This window comes from Daucus carota, chromosome 8, assembly GCF_001625215.2.
Source record: "Daucus carota subsp. sativus chromosome 8, DH1 v3.0, whole genome shotgun sequence".
NCBI lineage: Eukaryota > Viridiplantae > Streptophyta > Magnoliopsida > Apiales > Apiaceae > Daucus > Daucus carota.
In genome coordinates, this window is record NC_030388.2 from 14,767,156 (window position 1) to 14,787,162 (window position 20,007).

Below are 20,007 nucleotides of genomic sequence, written 5' to 3' on the forward strand. Positions count from 1 at the left end.
AAATTCCTGTTAAGAGGCATATAGATAATAGTCACAATATTTGAGTAATTGGAACATGGATAACTGAATTTTTGTAAAATATTTTAAACAATAAATTATATTTCAGTGATGTCGAGAACTAACAATATTAGTCATGTATAAAAAATCAAAATTTTTTATGTTTATTTTGTATGTTTTTTTAACAATACTAGTCAAACGTGAATCTTGTCTTAATTGTATTAAAAATAATAAAAATATTATATTTTAATATATTGTGTAGTTGAATTATGAGAAAAATGAATTTTTTGAGTATTTATTTTTAGTTGATTATCAAAATAACCTATAAAATATAATTTTAAATATATAATAATTTACTGATATAAAAATAAATATTTTATAATTATCTTATACGTTCTTTTAATAAAAATATAGTGGGATTATTGTATCTAGTAAACAAATTAATTGATCCTAGTATTTGTTGATGTAAAAATATAAGAAAATTAGAAAAATAATCTTGTAAACTTTTTTAACAATAATCTTGTAACAATATTATTACTCCCATTGACGTGACTCGTGCCCGATATTCCTTTTCAAAAGTTAAAATTTCTCGATTTCAAGATGATTTTTTTTTTATACTTTTTATCTAAAAGAATATATTTATATTAATTATGTATATATCCAAATTTGTAATTTTGATTTGTATTAGGAAGATAATTTTGTAGTTTGGACGTGAGTACTAGTATGTGTTTTTATGTTTGCGATTGAGAATGTACTGAATAGAATCTTTGTTATGTATACGATTAGCTCTGTATTAATTTATAGATATTTGTTTCGATCATCTGACCGTATGGATATCGAGAACTAACAGTATTAGTCATGTATAAAAAAATTAAATATTTTTATGTTTATTTTGTATGGTTTTTTTTAACAAAACAAGTCAATAAAATTTTTTGTCTTATTATAAAAAAGTAAATTTTGTCTTCTTGTGTCTAACAGACAACGGTTTTATGCAAACGTGTGTTGTATGAGTTAAAATGACACAAGTGTTATGTATCTTATACCGTTGTAACATAATATTATTGTTTAAAATTGTCTCAAACAACGTTTCAAATTGTCTCAAACAACGTTTCAAAAAAAAACTCTTTGTATGTAAGTTGTGTAGACAACGGTTTATGGGATGAAAACCATTATTCTTTTCTTTTAAAGAGTTAAAAATTCTCGTATCGTTGATCAATTCTTATTTTTATACTTTTTATCAAAAAAATATATTTATATTATGCATATATCGAAATTTGTATTTTGATTTGTAAGAGGAAGATAATTTTGTAGTTTGGACAGTGAGTATTAGTATGTGTTTTATGTTTGCAATTGAGAATGTACTGAATAGAATCTTTGTTATGTATACGATTAGCTCTGTATTAATTTATAAATATTTGTTTCGATGATCTGACCGTACGGATGTTGAGAACTAACAATATTAGTCTTGTATAAAAAAAATTAAATATTTTTATGTTTATTTTGTATGTTTTTTAACAAAACAAGTCAATCATAAATTTTGTCTTATTATAAAAAGGTAAATTTTGTCTTGTAGTGTCTAACAAACAACGGTATTTATGCACACGTGTGTTGTATGAGTTAAAATGACACAAGTGTTATGTATATTATACCGTTGTAACAGAATTCTATTGTTTAAAATAGGCTCAAACAACGTTCCAGGAAAAACCCGTTGTATGTAAGTTATGTAGACAACGATTTATGGGATGAAAACCGTTGTATAATGCTTTTTTTTTGAAGAGTTAAAATTTCTCTTATCGTTGATTAATTTTTATTTTTATACTTGTTATCAAAAAAATATATTTATATTATGCATATATGCAAATATGTATTATTCATTTGTAATACCAAGACAATTTTGTACTTCGAACCTAAGTATATGTATGTGTTTTATGTTTACAATTTAGAAAGTACCGGATATAATCTTTGTTATGTATACGATTAGCTCTGTATTAATTTATAATTATTTATTTTGATGATCTAACCGTACGGATATCGAGAACCAACAATATTAGTCATGTATAAAAAATAACAAATTTTTTTATGTTTATTTTGTATGTTTTTTTAACAATACTAGTCAATTGTAAATTTTGTCTTCTTGTAAAAAGGCCTTTTTTGTCTTGTAGTGTCTAATAGACAATGGTTTTTATACGCACATATGTTGTATCATTGAAAATGATACAACTGTTATGAAAGTTATACTTTTGTTAGAGAATCCATTGTCTAAATTAGGCTCAAACAACGCTTCACGAAATATCCGTTGTATAAAAGTAGTGTAGACAACGGTTTGTGGGAAGGAAACCGTTGTATAATAAATTTTCATTTTAATGAGTTAAAAATTCGCATTTCCTTGATCAATTCTTGATTTAATGCAAGAAAAACCTATGACTATCAAGAAATTGATTATTTTGTTATAACTTTGGTTAGGACTTTTGAATCTTTGCACTCTCTTATGTACATTTATTTTCTTAAAATTCATTCAGTTAGACAACATTTTATTAGTTAGTAGAGGCTTGTCTATAAGGCCATGTTACGATGCTAACAAAAACACTTGTATGTTAGCTTTCCAGTCACACAACACTACATAAAACCCTTGTTTGAACTGCTCGTAAACAACACAGAAAATAAAACACTTGTCTAATTACAACAACGGTTTCTTGAAATATTGTCTGAAGTTTCTTCACACATCGGCTCTGAAAACAGTCGTCTAACATGCATCATTACACAATACCACAGTTAAGAAACCGTTGTCTGATTGAATTTACAAGACAACAGTTTTTTAACCGTTGTAGGTCGTAGGTGTTAGACAATAGTTTTTCGAGGACGAAAAGAAAGTGTTGTGTCTTTATTCCAAACAACGCTTTTTTCACCGTGCGTTGTCTGATCAGTGTTGTCTAATGGTGTTTTTGTTGTAGTGATTGTATTACACTACATGACACGAATCATCAAAGTAGTGGCACATTGTCACAAAATTCTTTATTCTACATAGAAAACTCAAGCAAACTCAAGGCAGGTTGCCAAATAATTCTTTAACTACGTAGATAAGTCAAGAAAACACAAAGAATCATGTAGTGTCTTGTTTCATGCATATCAAACCATCTAACGACTTCAATAGATTTTTACAAGTGAGGATCTTGAGAAAACTATGTGAGGCAAGTTGTTTTCTTTTATATTCTACTTCACCATTTCATTTTTTATTTGATAAAATAGAAAGGTGTTTAAAAGTACTACATTCCAAAAAAACCCTTTTACGCACATATTCATGAGATGGATCTGAGTAAAAGATATCTTGTAAAACTAACTAAAATGGAGAGTATGGGAATAAATGTAAAACTGCAATAAAATTAGTGATATCTAACACAAATAAATAATAATATTATTATATTAGATAAATTATGTTGCCCACACCCTTGATACTATCTTAAAAGAAGTTTTCATGATTTTACACATAAAGTCATGTCATTAGTAGTTTTACCCATCCTTCTAACTTCTCAAAAAAAAATGATAATAACCTCGTACCCGTAAAAATTATTAATATACATATCACAACCATATGATTCGAGCCATTTCAAATTTTCATGCGTAAGAATAGAATAAATTTTTGAACTAGCACAACTGGAAATTGTGTCCATCAATAAAATAATTACGAATAGATGAACATGTGTAAACTCTAATTAATTTGTTTTACATATATAAAAAAACTATCTATATTTTCAAAAAGGAAAAAAACCTTTATGATGGCTAATTAATTAATTTCTCTTACGGGTTACAAAAAGTTACTTCACCAATACCTCACCAGACAATGGGGTGGCAATATTGGACCCGACACGAATTCGACTCGTAATATACGAATTCGAGTTGGAGTTTTTCGGGTTCAGGTCGAATTCGGGTTGACCCAAAATCTCTCATTATTATCTATATTGTCATATGTACTATAATGCTAAAGCTTCTACCTCTGCATGTACCTTATCCTCTTTAGGTCTTTCTTATCTACCATAGTACTTATAAACGCCCCAGTACTGTTCACATAAAAGATTTCATGTGCTTCTTGCTAAAATAGATTTGCCAAGTGGTCCTAAATTTTTTCATTTGATAATCAATGGTAGGATTAGAAGTTTTTGTTCTGTTTCATGCCTTATTATCACATTCTAAATTGGTGATTGTTTAGATTTAAAGGAATATTTATTTCGAAGACCTACAATTACAATCTTAACTAGCTTAGATATCTGAAGACATACCCCAATAACAGATCACACAAAAGATTTATTTTTACTATTATAGGATCTCATACAGCTCAAAATGAAGTTAAATCCTCACCCGCTTATTATGCTCAAATGATGGGATACTTGACATTGTCTCTGACAATGTTGCTGAAAAGCATGCCTGCTGCTCTGCTTGGACTTGATGCAGGCGATGTCTTAATTCTTATACCATTTCTAGTTCCTACCATTCACTCTTGTCACGTCTATTTCATTTGGTAGGTTCCCCAGGCTTCTCACACTGTCAGAACAAATAAGGTCTTGGCTTGCTTATAAACATAAAATCTAGTCCCACAAGAAATAATTATGCACTTTGAGGAAAGATAATGTAGATATTGTTATAATTTTCTATAATAACCTATTTAAATAAATAAGATAAAGCTAACAACTATTGATCTCAAGAGATAGAAATATATGTATTGTAGTAGTATTGTGTAGTAATACAAAATTTCTCTAGTATCTAAACAACGGAGTGCAGGATGCTATTTATAGGGAAAAAGCACCGCCACCTCTTCAGTGTGAAAATGAACCGGAAGTGCATGTATCAGTTTATTACAACGTGTATTGGAACTAGGAATTGAGTTTCCTAACTATTTGATCCTTGGTTGTAGGAATTCATCATGTTTGTCACCAGATCAATGTCTGGAACATCTAAGACAACTGATACCAATGCCAAGTAAGTTTTTTTATGTTGTTATTAAGTTGATTTGAATTTGGTTTCTAGACTGATTCTTATTCTTATTCTTATTATTTTTATTTAGAATTTCTGTGAATCACAAATCTGCCACCAAGAAAACTGATACCAATACCAAGTAAGTTTTATGTTGTTATTAAGTTGATCTGAATTTGGTTTCTAGGCTGATTATTATTATTATTATTATTATTTTGATTAAGGATTTCTGTGAATCACAAAGCTGCTAAGAGACCAAGCAAAAGAGCAAAGTCTCAAAGGACTGAGAAAGTTGATGGGTAAGTTCTTATCAGTTTTTGTTACTTAATATATTCATCTTAGTTCGGTTTCAAAAAATAAAATAAAATATATATATATATGGGTCGCGCTGAAGAGAGAACCGATGCTTTAAATAGATTTTTAGTATCTAAATCTGAATTTTTTTTTGATGTTTTTTCATGGTTGTGTGTGTTCAAAAATAATTTTAAAATATAATACATAGGTATTGACATTTTTTGCATGTGAAGTTCTGCTGCAAAACCCTAACTAATACTAGGTAAGGGTTCTATGGGTTCTCTCTCTAATGGTGTGTGTATGTGTGTCTATATATTTATATATATATATATATATATATATATATATATATATATATATATATATATATATATGGTCTGTGAATAATAATGCCAATGCCACAAAAACCCCGGTCAGAAAAAACTGATGCATCCGCTGTCATCTTTACTGTGTCTTGTTGAGGCTTTGCCCATAATACCATCTCCTGCTAATGAAGATTGAAGAGGTACCTTGAAGTTCCTATCCTGAGCCACTTTCCATTGTGAAAGATACTCCCAAACTTTTTCAACAATTCTCAGGGCTGACCATCTCTTATTGTTCCAAACAAGGTCATTCCTGGCTCGCCAAATCGACCAACATAAAGTGATAACCTTTGCTTTCTTCTCACTAGGCTGTCCAACAATGCTCTTCTCAAGCCAGGGTTGAAAGTTTAAGCCCACCTGTGTGTCAATGGTTGGATTGAAGATATTCCAACACCTAGCAGCAACGTCACATCCAACCAAAGCATGAAAGATTGATTCGACACCATTATCACAGACCGGGCATTTGTTATCAATCTGAACATGTTTCGAGCGAAGCTGGGTTTTTGTTAGAAGACAATCTGTTACAGCTCTCCAAATCAAAATCATTCAGAGCTTTTGGGAGGTGTTTTGGTGTTCCATACCGTTTTCCAGAAATTAATACTACCATTGTTATTCCATGCGCCTTTCTGTGACTACAAGAGTTTATAAGCACTCTTGACGGAATATAGCCCAGATTGCTCTAAGTTCCAGAACAACATATCCTTATCTAACTCCTGCTCAATCTTGGTTGATAATGCAAAAATGATCTCTGGCATTAAAGATATCTCTTATACGTCCAAGTCCCATTCTTTGGTGTCCGTGTGAAATAACGAATCGACATTCATATTTACTATCGACAGAGAATCGGTAATGATGAAATGATTATCTGTATCATTAAGCCAAGGATCTCAAATTTGGAAAGACAATCTTTTTGGAAAACTAAAGATCTCAAACTTGACTAGACAACTAAAGTCCAACTAGGGCACATCCACACCCTACCATGCCCTATCTAGACCAACCTTGGGGTCCATCTCCTAGCCCCACAACCATCCCCATTCTCCTTAATTAAACTCCTTCATATCTATTTTTTATACTTGTATCAGATTAGACCCCGAAACATGCATTTATATTTCATGTTGCTCTTACAACTCTTAGGCTAAGAACCTTCTAGTATTAATTAGGGTTCCGCACCATATGCACAAAATGTAGTGTTTATGTATTATATTTTAAAATTATTTTCTAACACCCACAACGATTCAAAAAACATTTATTTAAATTTAGATCTGGGACATCTATTTAAATTTAGGGTTCTATGGTAGAAACTTAGTGGTTCTAAGGTTCTATTTTAAGAATGGGTTCTCTTGAGCGCGACTATATATATATATATATATATATATATATATATATATATATATATATATATATATATATATAGGGTCCTACTCCAATAGAAACTACTAGAATAGAAACTAAATAGAAACCAAGGCGATTAAGTAGAATGATGCGGGTTTTGGGACCGGGGATGGACCCCGAGATGGGCCTAGATGGGGTCTAAGTGGGGCCTAGTAGGGCTGGGTCGGGGCCTAGTGGGACCATGGTGGGGTCAAGGTTTGGCTCTTTAAGACAGTCCGTAGCCTGTCCAGGGCCATTAAGGAGCCTTGACGAGGCCCTAGCGGGCCCGGGGGGATTAAGTGGGGGTGAGGGTGGGCCCTAGGTGGGTGATGACATATAGGGGGTGGGTGATGACATATAGGGGGTGGGTGAGGTCATTTAGATATAGTTTCTCTTGGTTTCCATTTTAGTTTTTATTTTAGTGATTTCTATTTGAGCAATTTCCTATATATATATATATATATATACATATATATATAGGGGTGGGTTCTGGTACAAACTTACAAACTTACAAACTTTATGTGTTCAACACATATATAAATTGAGTTCAATATTTTTTTAACATATTTTGTTGAACATCGATTAGAATGGTGTTGGAAAAGTACATAAACTACTTTTTCAATGTGAGAACTAAGTTAAACGTATTATATAACTAATATTTATGATTCTAGACCCCATCCAAACCCCAGAGATATAGTTTAAGCACCTTTATAGATATATTCAACATAATGATAATTAGTGTTCAACACCCGATGTTGAACCCCAGTTACAAATGTGTTGAATTCACGATTTATTTACGCGTTTTTTTTTTAAAATTGTGATGATTTTTTCAAGAATTTTCAACATGGATATATTCTATAACTAAAGATTAACACGATGGGAGAATAAAAAAAAGTTTGTAAGTTTGTAACTTAAAAAAGTTTTTATTTGATCCTATTCCTATATATATATATATATATATATATATATATATATATATATATATATATATATATAGAGTCTTGCTCCAGTACAAACTACTAAATACATACTTAAATGCGAACTAATGCTTTTAAGAGTATAGGAAGATTTGTGCGCCCCAAAAATGGGTCCCTAGGTGGGCCTTGACAAGGCCTAAGTGGGGCCTAGTGGATGGGGGTGGGCCCTAGTGGGAAGGGGGTGGGGTAAAGCATTGGCTCTTCGACTTGTCTGGAGCCCTTCCGGGTCCTGTCCGGAGCCATAGTGAGACTTTAGTGGGTCCTAGGTGGATTGAGTGGGGGCGGAAGTGGGCCCCGAGTGGGTGTTGACATCTAGGGGGTGGGTGATGACATCTAGTGGGTGGGTGATGTCATATAGGCCTTGTTTCTCTTGGTTCGTATTTAAGGTTCGCATTTAGTGGTATGTATATGATCATTAGCCTATATATATATATATATATATGACAAAGTTCTCTGGAGTGCAATTTTTTTTTTTGGAGTATTGGAGTACAAAGCATCCACCATTTATTTACTTTCCATCCAACGATTGTTAAAGTATTGGCAGCTTTTTTCAATTTGTATTATTCATTTAATCACTGCTTACCAGTCCATATATACCGTACAATACGTAGAGTATGTATTAACTTGTTTTTGGCAGTTACAACATTGCTTGAATGTAGGCAATTAATTTCTGATTAATAGCATGTATCTTGATGTCTGTATATCTGCTTTCTTGTTTCATCCTACGCTGCAGCCCGGTCTGTTATCCTACATAGTAGATCGACGCAAGGTCAATGTACTAATCCGTTGCACAATTTGTTCTCTTCCAGTTCGGGGTTGTCAGATGGCGAACGTCGAAGATCGTCCGGGAGAGTCTCGATGTGTATAAGTTGTTTAATATGTACATATGATGTCCTTTATTGTTGTCAAGAGTTCTTCTTATCGTTATTGGTAAATCCTTCACGTTTGTAAATGATGTGCATGTGTTCAGGTTGTAGCTTATATGTTTGGATTCATGTTTGGATGAAATGTATTGCCTGTAAAGCTAATGCCTTTATGTGTTAATATTGTAGTTTCAGAGGTGCCACACATCGATTCTTCCGACTCTAAAAATTCAGAAAATGATGTAGGATCCTTAGTATCCAAAACTTCGAAGAGTTGTAGTCCGAATAAAGATGCAGAAGAACCCATCGAAAATGTGAAAATTCACAGGCTACATGTTATGTTGCACACGATGGTGTGAAGTACTGGACTCCTATATGCGAGGAGTTTAAGAAACCTCAGCTAAATCAACACTTTATTACATTGGAGGACGCTTTTAAATCTTACAGGGATTATGGGCTTATTTGCGGTTTGATGTCTGTAAATCTTACGGTGGCAATCTGTATGCCAAGTATTTAATATGTAGTCATGGTGCTTCCCCATTGCCTAATAAGTTGTACGATGCTGATGGTAATGTAGTTCAAGGACCCCGCAGGAAGACATCCTATAAACGTTGCAAATGTCCTGCTCAGATTGTTCCTTGCTTCTTTCTGACACAGCTTATCTAAAGCAAGATTAGTACTACTTTTTCTCTTCTCCTCGTCCTCCAAGTCTACAAACACTGGTTCTTTTTTCTTCCAATTAAACACCCAAGGGCTTTCTATTAGTCGGTTGCTCCGTCGTCGTCCTGCAACAATTCGAAACATTCAGCAATACATCACAATAAATTCCCTCGTGTGACATAATAGTTCTCAATAACTAGAGAATGCATTACTAAAAAAACAAAAATTTACAATGAGCTAACACATTAGGACAAAATTCAATACCAACAAAAGCCCCACTAACATTCATACATGCCGTATAATATATTAAATGTTTGGCTTGTTATGCACAACCTCAAACTCCACCATAACACTACTACTATTTCATACTAAATCTGCACACCTTCAATTACAGACATAATTACCAAGAAGAGAAAACATTTAATGAAATGCATATTGTTAAATAAATATATCACTACTAGAAATATGTTAATACACATCAGTTAAAAACTGATGTCCCATAGAATTGCAACTGATGTTACTGTGGGCGCTGTTAAAGGTACATGTCTTTAGCATCAGTTAAAAACTGATGTCTATTGTTGGATTTAACATCAGTTCTGAACTCTAAATGATGTATATTATACTCTTTAACATCAGTTCAGTAAGCTTGGATGATGTCTCTTGTATTCATTTACATCAGTTAATAACTGATGTTAAAACTTAGTATCTTTAACATGGCCCACAAAGACAACGTTTGAATTTTTTTTGCTTACATCACTTAATAACTGATGTCTGTAGCCTTTAACATCAATTTAACTTTAAAGAAACTGATGTTATAACATTTGATTAACATTATTTCTTTACTCATTAATTGATGTAATAAGATTGAATTAACATCATTTTTATACGTAAAACCAAGAAAACAACCAAATCAACAACTAAATCTTATTAATGCATATATAAACCAATTGTACTCTATACATCCATCAAATTCCAATCTCACCTACTACACATCCATCAAATCCATATCGATCAACTACTATACATCCATCTAATCTAAATATCAAGTACGTACTACATCCATATATTGATTTTCAACATGCAACCACTCCCACAAGCCAATGCTAGTACAATCATGAATACTTCTGTCTTTGTAATCCATCCATATTCAGGAGGGTGTTATCATCATCCTCATTGCTGTGTAACCGTCACCAAAGTCCTCAACGAGAGTCCAAAGGATAATCTCATCATGTGCATCTGGAACATGAGGGATAAGCTTCGCCTGTAGAAGATTTTTTTCCTATGCATATTAATAGAGCACCCAGACTTATGAAAAGAAAATGAAAGTTTCAACGAAAACAAGATAAAATATGTTTAATTATATCTAGAATGAGACCAGACTGGTGAACACTGAACTTTATAGAAGAAAATTCTAGGTGTACTTCACTGATATATTGTTGTGATTTTGTAATGTATCTAGACAGCAGTAAAAAAAATTACAAGTGTACATCCAACAATTTTATTGCAGGCTTTCAGAATTCAAGGAATAATTAGTTCTATGAAACATGAGCGCTGTAGAATTAGTTATTAGATGCAGAGGAACTTGACCTTATACCCGTTTTTGTTTTTCTTTTCTAATATTCTGTATACCTTTCTAAAATGGTACATACTTTTTGCTAGACAAATTAAGAATCAAACCATTCTAAAATTTACAACACCAAACAAGGCACCCTATTTGTTCTACGTAAGTGTTGCACTACAGTTCACATCTTAACAATTGAATATACTACTAGAAACACGCCACTCAAGCATGTATGAAAACAATCTAGAGCAGAACATATTCTAATACTCCGCTGACAAAAGTAGCACTAATCAAACTTGCGGTTTGTTAATCAAATTCCCCATATCCTCAACAATCTATAAAACGGCGCAAGACATTGCTCTATAAAACTATACTACCGGCTACATTGAATTCATGTGCAGAAAAATCAAAAATGTAATGCCTAGAACAAAATGCATCACTTCGTACACAAAATAAACTTCACTAATTAAAAGTAGCACTAATTACCAAGGACTATTCAGAATGTTCCCCACCGCCCAAGACATTGCTCTATAAAAATGTACTAGCGGCTACACTGAAATCAGGTGCAGAACAAATAAAAATTTTAATGCCCAAAAAAATAAAAGGAATCACTACGTACACAACAAAATTACACCAAAACAAGGCACGACAAACATGTGCTTCTGTACTGTGGATCACTGGCATTATACACACCACAATATAGCCTTGCAACATCCATTTTTTTTTAACACAATAATAATCAATATATCACATGCAAAACAAATACCATTCAAATGTTGTCACAATCAAAATATAAAATGTGCCGCACAAGTTTTGTCTAGGCATTTAGCCTCGCAATGAAATCCAAATATCAATGTCTAAATATGGGCGATTCGAATATTTAACCTAATAATTGAATTTCATAGTGGATGTTGTATACATACAATACTAATGTCATGACATGCAACAATATATATACTTCACATACCTACTATTGAGTTATAAAAAGTATATGGGAGCTAGACTATAACAATTTTAGAGTCCCTATATTTCGTTGCGATTGGGTAGATATGAACAAAGGGGTTAAGGTTGATGACTTGGGATATACATTGGTTAATTTGAACAAATTAGGATTTTTAAATGATCCTTTCGTGCTAGGGAAACATGTTAAGCAAGTTTGCTACATTGATGATACTCTTGAAAAGTTTTGGTCTCTGGTGTTGAAAGTCCCGGAAAAAAACTTTTATGACCACTGTGATGATGACAATGAAGCAACTGTAGAAATAAAACTTGAGAATGAGCTGCAGTTGCCCGTGTTCCCGAATGTTGATGAAAAGGATGATGAAAATACTAGCTATATGCGAGAGGAAGTAGAATGGATTCAACTTTCATCATGGTAATATCTATAATTATTTATAGAACTTGAGTCCATGTACTGCTGACTTTTTTCTTTTTATAAGTGAAGCTCATATTATCTACATGTACATCTCGTGAACCCCTTGATGAGATTACTTTTGCCGTGATAAAATCATCATCTAGTTGACTATGAGTTCTCAATTAATTGAGAATGGTGCTGGTTGATGTCTCTTGTTATAATAGATGATGATTTTATTATAGCAAAAATAATCATTCGGCGGACATACAAGTATGGCTAGCTTTTGCTGCAGAAACAGGGCTCGGAGATATGTTATCTATTGCATATGATAAAATTATAAAATTTTCCACATCAAACTTATGCAAATTAAGGTTAATCACTTGTTTTGTGTTTATGGCAGAATTACTAGCATAAGGTGTCGAGGACTGCAAAATTAAGGGTAAGCAGCATGCATGTTACCAAAGGCACTAAACAAGGATTATAATTCCATTTTCATTGTAATATTCACTACTAAACAACTCTATCTTGTATGTTGAACAATGTAATTTGAAATCTGTCTTGTCCAATTGGAAGTGTTTGGTTTGCCAATTTTGATTTTCTCGTTTGCTAGTCTCTTATACGAATGGCTTACAATTTTGATTGAGGATCTCTAGTTTGTTGTTGGTTGGACCTTTGGTTGATTTAAGGAATTATCTATTGGTTTGGTTTATTCAGATGGGGCATCTTATTGTTTGGTTTGTGTACAAGGTTGGGATATGTAATATGTGAAACTCAATATTTTCTTTCATCTTTAGTGTATAGATAACGGCTTCTTTTGCTAATCATTTAACCATATTCCCAACAGGATTTTCATACGACATTGTTCCCAACTATTGTATGAACCCTATTATCTCAATGCTAATAACCATTCTCTATGAACTTTGATTTCCATAAGGGTATTTCTAATCAATTGTTTGATAGAGTCTAAGATATCAGTTTCAGCAAACCATTGTCTAAATTAGACAACGGAGTTGTCTAAAACTGTTGTCTTAAGATAAAATAAATTTTTGTTCATACAACATGCATGCACCCTTGTGTAAAAGGGTTACAAACAACAGCTCCTAAAATAACAGTTGTCTTAAGATGGAATGAATTTTTGTACATACAACATTCGTGCACCCTTGTGTAAAATAGTTATAAACATGCGGTGAAAAAACAGTTGTTTAAATAAGTCAAATCGAACAGCTTACACAATAGTGTGCAAAATCCAATATACACGTTGTTGGATGGAAACCAAGACAACAGTTTTTTCATAGAGAAGAAAAGCCCGTGGTTTGATTTTTTTGGACAACCGGTAGATTTTCAACCGTTGTCTCAAGACTGTTGTGTGAATGAAAATTTCTTTTAGTGATGGAGCGAACGAAGTTAACGCAATCTAAGTAAGTTTTATACTTGTTTTTATTTTTTATATATACTTTGATAGTGGTAATATAAACGGTATGCTAGCTAACTTATTTTAAGTAATATTACATTATTTTTTGAATTAATCATACTTGCAGCCTTGGTGAAAGCGTTATGATAGTTAAATATTTTGAGCAAATTTATTTACTTTTATTTTTGGATTTCATTTTTACTCCATGTGTGACCTCAACCATCACAGTTCAGATTTGTATATGGTCGAATAATTGAAAATCTTAGATGGCTTTAAATTATATTTTCTGGGACCAGGGAGAACTTTGTTCTCTGTTTGAGAATGGAATTAGTAAATTGTAACTATTAAGTATATATTTTTTGCAACCTTATAATCATAGGGTTGATATTCAGTACTAAAAATTCTTTGGTTAGTGTGTAGGCCTCATCTCGTTGGTAATACATGTGATTATCTCCTCCTAGAGTCAGAGTGAGAAGGCTGTTCGAGGCGGGGATATCGGGGAGGAAAAGAATCCCCGTTTGGGGTTCGGGACGAGGTCGGGGATGGGTATTAAATTCGGGGATCGGGGACGGGGATAGCACTCCCCGACCGCGAAATGCCCCCGCTCCCATCCCTAGTCCTATTTCGTCACAAACTAATAAGCCTATTAGACTTATTTTTTAGAGTTTGGCATGGAATTCACCTAATGGCTAAAACCCTTCGACCATGAAACTCAAAACTGGTGAAATTTAAATGCACAAAGTTCGTGCCCCCAACTATGTCAACCAACAAGATAAGATATCTCATCTTTTGAGAGGAATAGATGCATATATTTGAAATTTGGCACATTCTTGATTAGTATCCTATATATATCTTTGTATATATTGTGTTCATATAAAATCATAACTACAATAGAAAACTAACATTAGTCAATTTGAGTCCCTCATTAATTTTGCCAACAACCTCCTCCTACCCTCTCAACATTGCACATTAGTGCAAGCTTAAGATATGGATACCTTACTTGTAGAGCCTTTTATAAAATACCATTTCTATAGTTATTTTAAAATAAAAACCATATATCAGCTACTACCCACCATAATAAAAAATTTAAGGTAAAGAAAGTATTAATCTTCATAGTGTTTTAAATTGAGTGCAATATTTAAGTGGAAATTAGTTCGATGGAGTGTTTTAAATTGAGTGCAATAGTGTTTTAAATAATATTACATTATTTTGAGCCTTGGTGAAAGAATTTTGAGTAAATTTATTTACTTTTATTTTTGGAATTCATTTTTACTCCATGTGTGACCTCAACCATCACATCAAATTTCACTCATGATCATTCATCCATATGTATATATCATGTGGCACAAATTCATGGACCAACTCTTGTCTTCTCCCCCCTCCAAACAAAATGCAGTCTTCAATTGCTCAATCTACAGATTCCCTATTGTTCGAACTGTCTTAAAAGTGCAACGTGGGTATTATATATGTGTTTGGTGAAGTCCAATTAGGAATTTCTAATGAGTTTGAATGATATGAGGGTTTAGTGCATAACAAAAGATTGTTTATCTTTTTGAAATGAGTTGACGAGAAATTAGAGTTGAAGATTGCTTGGTATTCTTATTTTTTTAACAATGATCTTTGCGGGGCCAAGTAGAAAACCATCTATGCACAATCTTTTGGATATAGATTGGTCATGGTCTCTTGATAGACCCTAGAGTAATATTCGAGTGATAAAACAGTTCAATTTGTATATAATCGAATAATTGAAAATCTTAAATGGCTTTAAATTAATTTTCCCGGAACCAGGGGAGAATTTTGTTCTCTGTTTGAGAATGGAATTACTAAATTTTACATATTAAGTATATATTTTTTTCAACCTTATAATCATAGGGTGGTTATTCATTACTCAAAGTTCCTTGGTCAGTGTGTGGGCCTCATCTCGTTGGTAATACAGGTGATTATATCCTTCCAGAGTCAGAGTGAGAGGGCAGTGCAGTCCTATTTCGTCACAAACGAATAAGTCTGTTACACTTATTTTTTTGAGTTTGGCATGGAATTCATCTAATGTCTAAAACCCTTCGACCATGAAACTCAAAACTGGTGAAATTTGAATGCACAAAGTTGCAAATATGTCAACCAACAAAATAAGATATCTTATCTTTTGAGAGGAATAAGTGCATATATTTGAAATTTCGCACATCCTTGATTTGTATCCTATATATATCTTTGTATATATTGTGTTCGTATAAAATCATAATTAAAATAGAAAACTAACATTAGTCAATTTGAGTCCCTCAATAATTTTTCCAACAACCTCCTCCCACCCTCTCTGCGTTGCACATTAGTGCAAACTTAAGATATGGATACCTTGCTTCAAAAAAAAACCATATATAAGCTACTACCCATTATAATAAAAAAATTTAGGTAAAGAAAGTATTATCTTCATAGTGTTTTAAATTGAGTGCATTTAAGTGGAAAGTTCGATAGAGCGAACGAACTTAAGGCAATCTAAGTAAGTTTCGTACTTTATTTATATATATATATATACACTTTGATAGTGGTAATATAAACAGAGTGCTAGCTAACTTATTTTAAGTAATATTACATAAATTTTTGAATTAATCATACTTGTAGCCTTGGTGAAAGCGCTATAATAATTAACATATTTTGAGTAAAATTTATTTACTTTTATTTTTGGAATTCAGTTTTACTCCATGTGTGACCTCAACCATCACATCAAATTTCACTCATGATCATTCATCCATATATATCATGTGGCACGAATTCATGGTCCAACTCTTGTCTTCTCCCCGCTCCAAACAAATTGCAGTCTTCAATTGCTCAATCTACAAATTCCCCATTGTTCTAACTGTCTTGAAAGTACAACGTGGGTATTATATATGTGTTTGGTGAAGTCCAATTAGGGATTTCTAATGAGTTTGAATGATATGAGGGTTTAGTGCATAATAAAAGATTGTTTATCTTTTTCAAATGAGTTGACGAAAAATTAGAGTTGAAGATTGCTTGGTATTCTTATTTTTCAGCAATGAATCTGATATGTAGTTGGGAAATAAAGAAAAAGAAAATCAGTTCATCATTAAAAATTTCATCCTTTAAGCTTCATGCATGTGGTGTACCCATTTTAGGAACTAAAACAACTTTGACTTTTCTTATTGACCTTGACCTTGACACATTTATCAATAATGGCCGGCAAGAGATGTGCTAAAATAGAAATTTTTCATATGTAGGAATGATACTTATTTGAAGACATGAGTGGATCTTGAAAATAAACTAGTGCATGGAACAAGGCCCTACACACCTGGATAGTCATACACAACACACATAACAAACCTTTAGACAACTTGATATCTCACATTGTAAAAGGTTATGTGAACAATTAGGTTATCAAATCTTCTGTCATATCATATAAATTGATGGCTTTAGCACTGGACAGTAACTGTGAAAATTAGTAATGGTGAGGAAAGGTGAGCAACTCTCGCACATAAAGAAAATAATACACTACAACATGTTTGATTTGGTTTAAGGGATGATTTTCCTATACCAAAAACAATAACGAAACTCTTTACATGTGATAGATTTGATTAAAGGAACCATTAACGATGGTTTAAAGCAGTACGGCTTTCCTTCTTGAGATTATTATGGTTATATTCGAATCTGTAATTTGACGGATTTTTTGAACAATGCTATGCACAAGTATCCCACACTTGTTCAATATAGGTAACTTTAATAATTTAAATTAAATCATATCATGCCTTCTGATCATGCATCACACAAACTCAATGTTGCCTTACATTGTATTACACTACATGACACGAATCATCAAAGTAGTGGCACATTGTCACAAAACTCAAGCAAACTCAAGACAGGTTGCCAAATAATTCTTTAACTACGTAGATAAGTCAAGAAAACACAAAGAATCATGTAGTGTCTTGTTTCATGCATATCAAACCATCAAACGACTTCAATAGATTTTTACAACTGAGGATCTTGAGAAAACTATGTGAGACAAGTTGTTTTCATTTATATTCTACTTCACTATTTCATTTTTTATTTGATAAAATAGAAAGGTTTTTAGAAGTACTACATTCCAAAAAACCCTTTTACGCATATATTCATGAGATGGATCTGAGTAAAAGATTTTGTAAAACTAACTAAAGTGGAGAGTATAGGAATAAATGTAAAACTGCAATAAAATTAATGATATCTAACACAAATAAATAATAATATTATTATATTAGAAAAATTATATTGCCCACACCCTTGATACTATCTTAAAAGAAGTTTTCATGATTTTACACATAAAGTCCTGTCACTAGTAGTTTTACCCATCCTTCTAACTTCTAAAAAAAAATGATAATAACCTCGTATCCGTAAAAATTATTAATATACATATCACAACCATATGATTCGAGACATTTCAAATTTTCATGAGTAAGAATATAATAAATTTTTGAACTAGCACAATTGGAAATTGTGTCCATCAATAAAATAATTACGAATAGATGAACATAACATGTGCACACTCTAATTAATTTTTTTTACATATATAAAAAAACTATCTATATTTTCAAAAAGGAAAAAAACCTTTATGATGGCTAATTAATTAATTTCTCTTATGGGTTATAAAGAGTTACTTCACCAATACCTCACCATACAATGGAGTGGCAATATTGGACCAGACCCTACAACCCGACACGAATTCGACTCGTAAAATACGAATTCGAGTTGTAGTTTTTCTGGTTCAGGTCGAATTCGGGTTGACCCAAAGTCAACCCAAAAAAACCGGGTCATTTTCGGGTTGAATTCGGGTTATCCGAAATTGACCCAAATTAATATATAATATAAATATTACATACATTTATATTATTTATATTATTTTTATATTATTTATACGTTAAATTTAATAAAAAAATATTTTAATAAAAATTAATTTATTTGAAGTAAAATAATATTTATTTATTATTTAAAAAATATATTTATTAATAAATATTAATTTTCGGGTCGGGTTCGGGTTACCCGCGGGTAGTGCGGTTCGGGCTCGGATTGGGTATTCTAATTCATTAAAATTTCGGGTCGGGTTTGGGTTGGGTTAAATTTTTGACCCGCTACTGTCAACCCGACTCCAAACCCGAAATTGTCAGCCTTACCATACATGTAGATTACTTTCGGAGCATAACTTTATAAATAAAGTCCATTATTTGATATGTAGATTTTTAATTGTATTACAAAAAAATCCCTAACAATAAAATCGTGCATGTTATAGAAAATAATTTTTTCACTATGTTTGATAAGTGTATTTGTGACACTAAAATTTACCATGGACCTTTTAGTATAATATTTTAAAAATAAACCCGGACACAAAAGAAGAAAAAATAAAAATTATTTCCACGAGATGAATAACATATTCTTACGTAAGTTAAATATTTCAACAATTTTTAAAACTAAAAGTAATTTAAGAAAATAATATATAAGTTTGTTGTTCAGAATTATGGTGTGTCATTTTGGACCAATATTCCCAGTACTTGAACAAAATTAAAAATATTAATAATAAATGGTGATGAAATATGCCTTTTATAATATCGGTAAATATATTAATCAATATATTCAAATAGATTTTAGATTTGCAAAAAATAATAAACTAAAAATACCATTTAGCTTTTTTTCCGAAAAATATTCAAGACTTTACCCATGGTGACAAATGAAGTTTAGTGCCTGATGTTAGGAATATATGATAGATTCTGGGTTTTGTATAGTTTTTATTGATGTTCAAATTGACTTTTCCTACAAATATATAACCACTTTAAGTAAGTAGACCAATCATATGTTTTTTAGTTTTAATAAAAATAAGCCAAAAAGGAATTATAAGTGTGGCCTGTTTTCGAAATAGAAGTCATTTATTCTCCTTGTATTATCAAAACAACTGTAAGAATGTCATGGCACAAAAAAGAGGAATATAAGATCCCTAATAAATACTAATGTTACAATAAAATTCCACAAATTTATTATGTTTTCTCCATTTGAAAGATTACCATATGGTCTGGCAATGCAAGTTCTTAAATGCTAATAGAATGTAATATTCAGATACCAATATTTCCTCGCTTTTTCCAATAGTGAAGGTACCCAAGGGGTAGCATCCCTTTATAATCTCCTGTTCTATTTCATTGTATCAACTAAGGAGGATAGAGAAAC

At 31.9% G+C, this 20,007-nt stretch overlaps 1 long non-coding RNA gene across 1 annotated transcript; it reads left to right on the top strand.

Moving 5' to 3' along the window:
- Window positions 1–4,893: 4,893 nt before the first annotated feature.
- On the top strand, window positions 4,894–5,263 carry LOC108203880 (uncharacterized). The gene is made up of 3 exons (XR_001803569.2): window positions 4,894–4,968; window positions 5,054–5,104; window positions 5,187–5,263. It is a non-coding gene; the product is annotated as an uncharacterized LOC108203880 (long non-coding RNA).
- The last annotated feature ends 14,744 nt before the right edge of the window (window positions 5,264–20,007 follow it).